Below are 12729 nucleotides of genomic sequence, written 5' to 3' on the forward strand. Positions count from 1 at the left end.
TTGGCTCTACCTGAGGCTGGAGGGCAAGGTGTAATTGCGATAAGAGAAAATGCTGTGCTTGGCTGGTTTTAGTGCCCTTATCTATAATCTCCGGATTGATTATGTTTTTTTTGTTTTTTTTCTGCCATCCGTGCAAATTGTTCAAGCCCATCAGCTGCAATTGGAAACCACCTTAACTCTGTCTTGCCCGCGGCACGCCGGATGACGCGTGTGCTGTTTGATAAGGCTGCTGTATGATGGCTGACTGACTCTTTCCAAAGGCACCCGTAATCATTCATAATCATGAGTACCCCCGCTCGCATATGGCGCACCTCGGTGAGCGCATGAAGGGCTTTTTGTGGACACATTTTTAAAAAATGCACTTAGGGATAAAGACATTCCTGGTAAATATACATTAGTGTTGTCCCGATGCCAATATTTTGATCAAAAATTACTTTTTGATAATTTTCTCAATAAAGTGGACCACAAAAAATTGCATTGTTGGCTTTATTTTAACAAAAAATCTTACGGTACATTAAACATAGTGTGGAAGTCGCTTCCTAGCGGTCGCACTGACAGACACTTCACAGGAGCCAGGCGCAGAACGTGACTTTTCAGTCCCGCCCGTATCCTCTCCCTCCTCCTGCTCCCGCCGCTTACTGTTTAAGACAACAGATGATTAGATTACCACGTACCACCTGTGAAATCTAATCCCCTGCCAGCTGTGTCTCGCCGTCAGCACTGCCACGCCCCCGTCTGATGGTGCTCTGTCTTCAGCACCATGGACAGAGGCAGTGAATTTTGCTCCTGCAGGCATCGCTGGCAACATCTCCCTTCACACATATGTTTCTTATTGCAAGTTTGTCCTTAAATAAAATAGTGAACATACAAGACTACTTGTCTTTTAGTAGTAAGTAAGCAAACAAAGGCTCCTAATTTAGTCTGCTGGCATATGCAGTAACATATTGTGTCATTTATCATTCGATTATTTTGTCAACATTATTAAGGACAAGTGGTAGCAAATTAATTATTAATCTACTTGTTCATTTACTGTTAATATCTGCTTACTTTCTCTTTTAACATGTTCTATCTACATTTCTGTTAAAATTTAATAATCATTTATTCTTCTGTTGTTTGATACTTTACATTAGTTTTGGATGATAGCACAAATTGGGGTATCAATCCGATACCAAGTCGTTCCAGGATCATACATTGGTCATATTCAAAGTCCTCATGTGTCCAGGGACATATTTCCTGAGTTTATAAACATAATATATATTTTTTTTAAACGAAAGAAGATGATGTGATACCAAAAAATATCAACCTCATCATAGTAGTATCGAGTACATACGCTCCTCTAACTGGTATCATTACAGTGGATGTTAGGTGTAGATCCACCGATGGCGTTTATTTACAATTTGACGCCGAATCCCGATGCATTTTCTACCACTTGTCCTTAATAATTTTGACAAAATAATAGAATGGAAAACGACACAATATGTTACTGCATATGTCAGCAGACTAAATTAGGAGCCTTTGTTTGCTTACTTACTAATAAAAGACAAGTTGTCTTGTAATGTTCACAATTTTATTTAAGGACAAACGTGCAATAAGAAACATATGAGTGGAGGGAGATGTTGCCAGCGCTGCCTGCAGGAGCAAAGGTCACCGCCTCTGTCCATGGTGCTGAAGACAGAGTACCATCAGAAGGGGGCGTGGCAGTGCTGACGGCGAGACACAGCTGGCAGGTGATTAGATTTCACTATTTTATTTAAGGACTAAATTGCAATAAGAAACATAAATTTAATGTTTTGTTAAGATAAAGCCAATAATGCCATTTTTTGTGGTCCCTTTTATTTAGAAACGTACCGAAAAGTATCAAAATAACTTTGGTATCGGTACCAAAATATTTCTATAATAGCCAATTATCAAAATTATACGATGACATAATATTGGCCACGCTCACACCAGACCCACAAATATCTTGCCAATCTGCGGGAAACCATACCATACCATACCAACTTCATTTCAAAAGCCCCTTAAAAACTGCTTAACTTAACACACAAACATGTCCCCCTGTAAAATGTACCCTAGAAAACAGTACCTACCCTCTTAAGGCGGGGTAGGTCAGTCTGTTCCTCCTTTAAAGGAGAATAATGGGGGCTGTGGTGGAGAGCCTCTCGCTGGCCACACTTGTTGAAGGTGTTCAGAGAGTTTTAGTTGCCGTGACTGCCGGGAAGGCTGCCGAGTTTGGTCTGAAAGAGGAATAAGTTGGCTTACCGAGGTACGTCCGCATTTCAATAAGTAGACTTGTGGTGCTTGAATGAGGACCAGGTGCATTTTCATTCAGGATTTGTTCTGGTTTATTGCCTTAAAAAGTTCAAGTAACACACACTATGTGTGGTGTAATTACCCTCTGCATTTGACCCATTCCCTTGTTCCACCCCCTGGGAGGTGAGGGGAGCAGTGAGCAGCAGCGGTGCCTGCGCTCGGGAATCATTTTGGTGATTCAACCCCCAATTCCAACCCTTGATGCCGAATGCCAAGCAGATCTGGCCCCCCGGGCCTTGAGTTTGACACCTGTCATCTAGATATTTGTTGCAAAATGTAGAATGGCAATGCTTTTTAAATGCACTCTTTTTTGTACTTTAGTGGTATAGCCGAATCGGAAATAAAATGTGGACTTAAAAACTGACAGCGATGCTCTAAATGTTCCAGCAAACGCATAAACTCCTCAGTTCCTACAACAGGAAGTGGTTTGTCATCCAGTAAAAGGAACCACAACTTTCTTCTTTATCACCTTTGCTTTGTTAATAAATACATTTTCTCACATTTCCTGCAATGACTGTTGTTAAAGATGTGTGAGAACCCTGCATACTAATTAACGGAATGTGTTTTATCACATTTGCATGTTTGAAATGCCCGTTATTGCCGCTTGAGACACTTGGTCGCACAATTTGAACCTTGCTGTTGTAATTGTGTCTGTGCTGCACAATATGTAAGTAAGCCTCGCATCAGGGCGGTGTCAAAATGATGTTGCCATATAATTTACATAATTAGCTATGACACGTGTTGTGTTTATAAGGCTAAAACTAATTATTATTATTACTTTATATCATTTTGTTGTATTTTTAAATTGCTGCTGTTTATTTTATTACTACAAGGTAACGCAGTCTGCACTTTGTATATCCATTGTTTATTTCCTTGCCCTCCCTGAATGTTGGATTTTAGTTTAGCAATATTTAAACACTGCTTTAAATCAAAGATAGAAAAAAAACAACAATTAGAGTTATCATATGTTCCATTCAAGCCGCACCCACCGAATGTTAGAACAACGAAAAAAAACAAACACATCTATTAGCCGATATATACTGGTGCCAAATATTTTGTAAATGTTTATTTACATACCTTAATTGTTTCTAAACGGTGCGTGTGACACGGCAGTAAAACGGCTGATCAAACAAAACAGAAGTCATCGTCATGGACCCACTAGCTGCATAGGCTGTTCAGCTAAACAGACTCAATACCTGCATGTTGACATTTTGGTGAGTTTACAAAACTGAAACGACACAGAAATAATTCATTTTAATGGATAGATTGAATAGAAAGTACTTTATTAAACCCTGGGGAAAATTCAGCACCACAGTTCGCTCACAATAAACAATAAACACTTAGGTATTTTGTACATGTGAATAATATAAATACAGTCTATTATAGAGCATTATTCACATGTGAATATAATAAATACATTCTACTATACAGCATTATTCACATGTGAATAATATAAATACAGTCTATTATACAGCATTGTTAACATGTGAATAATATAAATACAGTCTATTATACAGCATTATTCACATGTGAATAATATAAATACAGTCTATTATACAGCATTATTCACTTGTGAATAATATAAATACAGTCTATTATACAGCATTATTCACATGTGAATAATATAAATACAGTCTATTATACAGCATTATTCACATGTGAATAATATAAATACAGTCTACTATACAGCATTATTCACTTGTGAATAATATAAATACCGCTTAGTATATATTTAAGTACAGTCAAAAAGGAACATATGCATTATACAGTCTGATGGTTGTTGGTATGAAGGACTTCCTGTGTCGTTCCGTGTTGCATTTTGGGAGTCTACTACAGGCACTTGTAGACATGTTAGCATTTTCGCTAATCCTCATGAAGCTTGCTTGATTACATTACGATGTAAAAATATGCATTAAGCACTCCTACAGACATCAGACATGGGACGGTTTGGTATGTATGAATTGTTTTAGTTATATTGTAATACTTACAAACGTTACTTGAAGTGATGAATAAATAATTATTTTGAAAAGCAACATAATGGACGGTTATACTTCCGGTTCAAAACACGAAAGTGGAAGTACATTTTCAGCCCGCAACACCTACACAGAGCAAACGCGTCTAAAAGATGGCGCTGTAGCACATACAATAACACACCTTTTAAGTGTCTCTGTCGGTCTAATATGAAAACTATTTGTTGAATACAAAACATTATGGATGTTAGCAAAGAAACATCCATAAATTAGCCACACTGTTTTAAGCGCCGCAGGGTTCAAAGCATTGGAAAAATGTAGCAGCTCATAGTACGGAAAATAGGGTACTGCAAAACTAAGCAAACAAAGGAAAACATATGTATTTACATATGAAGTGGACATACATGTCTTCAACACCTTCAACACATTCAACTAATCCTAAACATTCAAACTACCATTTTTCCACGTTCAACACATTTCCAGGAATTCCTGTTTTTTGTCTTACCCTTTTTCCAACCTTTTTTGTTTGACTACTCATTTTCCTTTGTTCATCCAATTTCAACTGTTCCACCATCAAAACATTTTTCTTAGTCAGGACAAAAAAACAAGTTGGTTTAGGAACTAGAAACATTCCCGTTTTTCCCGAAATTTCAGGAATTCCGTAGTACCATTTCTCAATTCAACATGTTACTACTTCAATATTTCTCGACCGATTTGAAAAATTTCAACACCAACCATTTCAAACCATTCAGAACACTCAAGTCCTTTAACATGTTCCCCAAAAATTCAGATTTTCCCGAAATTCCCAAATTTCCAAGAAATTCCCATTGAAATGAATTGGACATTTTTCAAAGTTCCACAATTCCCACATTTCTCATCCAATTCAAACTATTCCACCTTCAACACATTCAACTAATCCTAGACATTCAAACTACCATTTTTCCACATTCAACAGATTTCCAGGAATTCCTGTCTTTTGTTTGACGACTCCTTTTCCTTTGTTCATCCAATTTCAACTGTTCCACCGTCAAAACATTTTTCTTAGTCAGGACAAAAAAAGTTGGTTTAAGAACCAGAAACATTTCTGATTTTCCCGAAATTTCAGGAATTTCGTAGTACCATTTCTCAATTCAACATGTTACTACTTCAACATTCCTTGACCGATTTGACAAATTTCAACACCAACCATTTCAACTCATTCAGAACACTCAAGTCTTTTAACATGTTCCCCAAAAATTCAGATGTTCCCGAAATTCCCAAATTTCTAAGAAATTCCCATTGAAATGAATGGGACATTTTTCAAAGTTCCACAATTCCCACATTTTTCATCCAATTCAAACTATTCCACCTTCAACACATTCAACTAATCCTAGCCATTCAAACTATCATTTTTCCACGTTCAACACATTTCCAGGAATTCCTGTCTTTTGTTTGACGACTCCTTTTCCTTTGTTCATTCAATTTCAACTGTTCCACCGTCCATACATTTTGTTTAGTCAGGACCAAAAAACAAAGTTGGTTTAGGAACTAGAAACATTCCCGGTTTTCCCAAAATTTCAGGAATACCGTAATACCATTTCTCAATTCAACATGTTACTTCTTCAATATTTCTCGACCGATTTGAAAAACTTCAACACCAACCATTTCAACTCATTCAGAACACTCAAGTCTTTTAACATGTTCCCCAAAAATTCAGATTCTCCCGAAATTCCCAAATTTCCAAGAAATTCCCATTGAAATGAATGGGACATTTTTCAAAATTCCACAATTCCCACATTTTTCATCCAATTCAAACTATTCCATCTTCAACACATTCAATTAATCCTAGACATTGAAACTATCATTTTTCCACGTTCAACACATTTCCAGGAATTCCTGTCTTTTGTTTGACGACTCCTTTTCCTTTTTTCATCCAAATTCTACTGTTCCATCGTCAAAACATTTTTCTTAGTCAGGACAGAAAAAAAGGTTGGTTTAAGAACTAGAAACATTTTCGATTTTCCCGAAATCTCAGGAATTCCGTAGTACCATTTCTCAATTCAACATGTTACTACTTCAACATTTCTCGACCGATTTGAAAAATTTCAACACCAACCATTTCAACTCATTCAGAACACTCAAGTATTTTAACATGTTCCCCAAAAATTCAGCTTTTCTCGAAATTCCCAAATTTCCATGAAATTCCCATTGAAATGAATGGGACATTTTTCAAAGTTCCACAATTCCCACATTTTGTATCCAATTCCAACTATTCCACCTTCAACACATTCAACTAATCTTAGACATTCAAACTACCATTTTTCCACATTCAACACATTTCCAGGAATTCCTGTCTTTTGTTTGACGACTCCTTTTCCTTTGTTCATCCAATTTCAACTGTTCCACCGTCAAAACATTTTTCTTAGTCAGGACAAAAAAACAAGTTGGTTTAAGAACTAGAAACATTTCCGATTTTCCCGAAATTTCAGGAATTCCGTAGTACCATTTCTCAATTCAACATGTTACTACTTCAACATTTCTCGACCGATTTGTAAAATGTCAACACCAACCATTCCAACTCATTCAGACCATTCACATTTTTTTTTTACCATTTAAAAAAAAAAAAATTCCCGCTTTTCCTGAAATTTCCAATTTTTGGGGGGAAATTCCCATTTAAATTAATGGGACATTCTTCAAAGTTCCTCAACTCCCGCATTTTTCATCGGATTCAAACTGTTCCAACTTCAAAATATTCAGCCTGTTCAGGAATTGTGTGCTCTACCTCAACAATTCTAAAAAAAAAAATTCCAGGATTTCAGTTCAACCTCAGCATTGGAGCATTCACACGCAATTCCTTCAGGAATTGCCTCTACTAGTTTATAAATGACTTTTTAAACACAGGCAAACGGCAAACAGAAAGTGCTGTACAAAATATGAAAATAACACACGTATTCCATGGAAAGATGCATGTTGTACTTGTGTAGCCTTACAATTGTGTGGTTTTTTTGTGTGACATTTGGATGTGAAAGAGCACCTAAAAGTGCCGCGTCTTCCCCCATGCCCGTAGTTTGAAATGGTTAAGAAAAAACAAAAGACCAGCTGGTGAGTGAATTGAATGGAACAAGGTGCCAGGTGAAGTAAGAGTCGGGCTTTATTTTTCTCTCCAAATTGCGACTGAGTATAAGGCTTCCTCCGCTTCTTTCCCCCTGCAAAGCCAATTAAAGCTGTTTTTTTTGTTTTTTTCTGCCGCCTATCCTGAGTGAATGGATCCAGCCACTAAGAGTTCTTGAAGTAAAGTCACAAAGGACCTGTGTGGCAGATGGTTTGTGCAAAGGTATGTGCGAAGACGTAGCGGGAAAAAGAACGAAGCAAACAAGCATGAAAATAGCAGGCTGTCTCCAGTGCGGGGCTCTTAGTTTGCCACTTTCCATTTCCAAATGATCATCTCGTGCTCAAAGAACGCTGTGCAGATGACCGGTGATGCACCACTTGTTTACTTCGTGGGAGGCTCGCGAGCGTCCCGGGGCATTTATTGAGACAATGCATGTCTTTCTCGCAAAAAAATAAAAGTGCTGACAGCTACTTGATTTGAGCTCGGACCCGCCGTCCCAGCTGAATGCAAACGCTTAGCTGCAGCCTTTCACCACAAAGGCGGACACGTTTGTTGTCAAGGCACTGAAGACCCGGCTTAATGGCCGTAAGTGCGTTTTCACCCACTGGACTTCATGTTGAAGTAGAATACAACGTCATATTGCCTCTGTGTTTTGGCTTTTTTTGCTGGCAAAACATTTGCTAAATCCGGTATCACTTTAAAGTAGTGCTATTCAATTGGCGACCCGGAGTCCAAATCTGGTCTGGGAATGACACCATACCAACCCCTGAGTTTAGTAGCGGCTCATAGTACGGTTTGGTAGGTATGAATTGTTTTAGTTATATTTAGAGATGTCTGATGATATCGGGCTAAATGCTTTAAAATGTAATATCGGTAATTATCGGTATCGGTTTCAAAAAGTAAAATTTATGACTTTTTAAAACACGGTACACGGACGTAGGAAGAAGAACAGAGCGCCGATAAACCTTAAAGGCACTGCCTTTGCGTGCCGGCCCAATCACATAATATCTAAGGCTTTTCACACACACAAGTGAATGCAATTCCTACTTAGTCAACAGCCATACAGGTCAAACTGAGGGTGGCCGTATAAACAACTTTAACACTGTTACAAATACGCGCCACACTGTGAACCCACACCAAACAAGAATGACAAACACATTTCGGGAGAACATCCGCACCGTAACACAACATAAACACAACAGAACTAATACCCAGAATCCCTTGCAGCACTAACTCTTCCAGGACGCTACAATATACACCCCCGCTACACCCTACCCCGCCCACCTCAACCTCCACATGCTCTCTCAGGGAGAGCATGTCCCAAATTGCAAGCTGCTGTTTTGAGAGTGTGTGTGTGACAATCATTCGTACTTTAACTTTAACTTTAAATGGTGCAAAGTCTTTTGCTTTTCAGCTAAGTGTCTTTCTCTCCGTCTGCGTGTCTCTGCAGCACCTACGACTCCAAATACTCGTCTCATCACGGCTGCTGCTAATAAAGGCGACAGGTGATAAGATAACAAGGCCCACCTGGGCCATCTACGCACCTGTCGCAGTCTTCGAGGCCGGTCCTGACACACCCCGTTTCGCGGCAGGCCCGCAGGCCACGCCCCCCTCCACAGTGTTTTTTGGCATTTCAAACTTTGACCAAAGCGTAAGTTGTCAGTAGACCGAATTGCAAAATAATTAACACCCCACCTTCCACCCAGGAATGGGGCCATATCAACCTCTTTCCTATTGAAACTGACAATATAAATAGACCAAAATTAAATTTCTACTGTAGAAAACACTGGAATTTATACGAAATACGACTAATAGTAAAGGGAAGTTCGGCCCCCCGATCCCTAGCTTTCTCTAAATGTGGCCCTCAAAATGTTGTAATTGAATATCCCTGCTTAAAAGCTTTAATGTGTACAACCCAGCAGCAGAAGGAACCTTAACTTGAACTGCTTTGTGCTTTGTGGCGAATGTTCTCATTAAACTATAAAGACAAACTAAAAAAAAAAAGGAAATAATTAGCGATGTCTGGGACATTTTTAAATATTTTAAATCTCCCTCATCTTAAAAAAATAACAAAAAAACAGAAGAACTTAAATAATCCACTTGCTTCAGGACAGGTGAGACTCAGTATAATGTGCATTTCTAGATGCTCACCTGTTGGATTTTGCAATAAGCTGCTTAAACATAAATTCCAGTTGTATGCTGTCTGCTCCTTTAATCACCTAGCTTTATTATTTCAGCCATGGTATATTATATTCCTGACCAATTAATTCACACTTTATTTTAACACCCTAGCTGGGACTAATGATACACCATTTCCTGGGTCTAATTATACCTACATTATGGGACATTACGAGCAGTAAGAAGCAGAGGGTGCAAAGCTCCGCTTAGTATTTCCAACACTCCCGACCACCACTTAGTACAACATACCCCCTCGCCCACCCTCCCTCAATACATTGTCTTAAAACAGGGGTGTCCAACTCATTTTAGCTCAGGGGCCGCCTGGAGGAAAAATCTGTGCACGCGCGGGGCGGACTATTAAAATCATGGCATTAAAACTAAAAAAATAAACTTCAGATTGTTTTCTTTGTCTTACTTTGGCCAAAAATAGAACAAACACATTCTGAAAATATTACAATAAAAATGTAGAAAAAAAAACCCCGGCAGCGTTAAAGTTTAGATCCATGAAGGAAAGAAGAAAGTGAATGAATGTTTGTAACTGGATACATTTACATATGCATAAACAAATATTTTATTTTGTATAATTTTTTTTCATGAATTAAGTAACGCAGGGGTGCTCACACTTTTTCTGCAGGCGAGCTACTTTTCAATTGATCAAGTCGTGGGGATCTACCTCATTCATATATATAATTTATATTTACTTATTTATGAAATATATGTTTTTGTTAACAAGTTAAAGGTGTTTAATGATAATACAAGCATGTTTAACACATATAGTTAATATTGTTAATAAGTTAAAGGTGTTTAAAGATAATGCAAGCATGTTTAACACATATAGTTAATATTGTTAATAAATTAAAGGTGTTTAATGATAATACAAGCATGTTTAACACATATAGTTAATATTGTTAATAAGTTAAAGGTGTTTAAAGATAATGCAAGCATGTTTAACACATATAGTTAATATTGTTAACAAGTTAAAGATGTTTAATGATAATACACGAATGTTTAACACATATAGTTAATATTGTTAACAAGTTAAAGGTGTTTAAAGATAATTCAAGCATGTTTAACACTTATAGTTAATATTGGTAATAAGTTAAAGGTGTTTAAAGATAATTCAAGCATGTTTAACACTTATAGTTAATATTGGTATTAAGTTAAAGGTGTTTAAAGATAATACAAGCATGTTTAACACATATAGTTAATATTGTTAACAAGTTAAAGGTGTTTAATGATAATACAAGCATGTTTAACACTTATAGTTAATATTGGTAATAAGTTAAAGGTGTTTAAAGATAATACAAGCATGTTTAACACATATAGTTAATATTGTTAATAAGTTAAAGGTGTTTAAAGATAATACAATCATGTTTAACACATATAGATTCCTTTCTTTCATAAAGACAAGAATATAAGTTGGTGTATTACCTGATTCTGATGACTTGCATTGATAGGAATCAGACAGTGGTGCTGATAACGTCCGCATTTTCGAATGGAGGAGAAAAAAAGTCCTCCTTTCTGTCCAATACCACATGAAAGTGGTTGGTTTTTGGCATCTTATTTATCCAGCTTCCATACCCCTCTGTATACACTTTACAAAAATACATTGTCGGCAAACTCCGTAGCTTGCTAGCTTGTGCACGCCAGCTTTCTGAGACTCTTATTTTGTTAGCGCAGGCAGGATGAAGCATAGCTTTTATTGTGCAACTGTGCAGTCGGTCTTTGGAGTTTTGACGACAGGTACGGCGCCAGAGTCTGTTGAAATAAAGTGTTTCTCGCCTTCCTGTCGGTAAATTGAATGAGCTGGCAGCAGCAGTCAGCGTCATCTCAGAAGAACCTCGGGTGCCGTGAATGTCAATCAAGTGACGAAAGTGACGTCATAGTGAAGATTTATGATCGCTCATTTTTAGGACTATTTTTTTAATGCCTGGCTGGTGATCGACTGACACATCCTCCACGATCGACCGGTAGCTCGCGATCGACGTAATGAGCACCTATGGTTTATGACAACCTTTTTCCAAAACACAATAAAGAATGCAGGATAATGCATACATTTATCATGTGTTTTCAAAACGCTTACAAAAAAGTGGGACCCCATTTGTATTACTTGATGGGGTCCCTGGGACCCCATTTTGAAAAATCCTAGCGCCGTCACTGATGGAGTTTTGGTGCGTGCAAAACAGCAGCAGGCGGCTGTGGCCTGCGGGCCGGTTCTAATAATAATCAAATATCATCATTCGGGGGCCGGATTGACTTTGACACATAGGTCTTAAACGTTTATGCTATTCATTCATTCATACATACAGCCTTACATTGAGAGCTTGTGAAATCAGGTTGGTCCAAACCAGGGGTGTCCAAAGTGCGGCATTTTTATTTTTATATCCCGGAATATAAAAAGCAAAGAAGAAATGCAACTGGCCCGAAATCTATCAAATATTTTAGTAGTAAATGTTTTAGTGCCATTTCTAATATAAAGTAGTGTAAAGTTCTTACTTATCTCTGTCTGTAAACTCGCCATGAAAGTGCTAAAACATACCGGTATAGTGAGTTTATATTATTCACCCAAGGAACTTTAGTTATTAGAGTTCCGGTCTGACATTTTTTCCGGTGTGGTTGTTTCCGGACGAGGAGATGCTGCTCCGTTGTTGATTTAAGTAAAAAGTCTGAATGTCATTAAAACAGTTAGCTCCATCTTTTGACACTTCTTCCACTCCCGTCCTTGCACGCTACAACAAAGATGACGGGGAGAAGACACTGCCGAAGGTGAGCCACGTAAATAAGACCGCCCACAAAACGGCCCGTCAAAAAACGGCTCGAAGATGATCTGTAAAACATAATCCATGCAACATTTTGACAAATTTTTGACAATTTAGAAAAAATAAATTATAAAATACGCCCTATAATCCGGTGCACTTTATATATGTAAAAAGATTCATTCATTGGCAGTGCTTCTTATAATCCGGTGCGCCCTACGGCCTGGAAAATACGGTACATATCCTACAATCACTGAGCGACGTATTAAGACAACTCTGTCTTTGCAAAATCCCAAGTGTTTCCACACAAAGGATCGCAATGGTAAATTAGTCATTTGTCCGGTGTCCCCCATAATTGTTTTGATGACTGCTGGCGCCTGGTGGTGATGTCACAAACGAGCGACAGTTTACGTTTTCATTCACT

At 37.9% G+C, this 12729-nt stretch overlaps 1 protein-coding gene across 3 annotated transcripts in view; it reads left to right on the top strand.

Annotated features, from left to right (window-relative positions):
- Positions 1-12729, top strand: part of cdh4 (cadherin 4, type 1, R-cadherin (retinal)) — a 651213-nt gene that overhangs the window by 259721 nt on the left and 378763 nt on the right. Inside the window, exon 1 of one of the 3 annotated variants that reach the window (XM_061923835.2) lies at positions 1908-2263. The exons of the other annotated variants lie outside the window; for them this stretch is intronic. The gene's annotated coding sequence lies outside the window, so the exon portion shown is untranslated. Of the gene's footprint in view, positions 1-1907; positions 2264-12729 lie in introns of those variants that run through there. 3 annotated transcript variants of the gene reach the window in all.

The sequence above is a fragment of the Nerophis lumbriciformis genome, linkage group LG28, assembly GCF_033978685.3.
Source record: "Nerophis lumbriciformis linkage group LG28, RoL_Nlum_v2.1, whole genome shotgun sequence".
In the NCBI taxonomy this organism is placed as follows: domain Eukaryota; kingdom Metazoa; phylum Chordata; class Actinopteri; order Syngnathiformes; family Syngnathidae; genus Nerophis; species Nerophis lumbriciformis.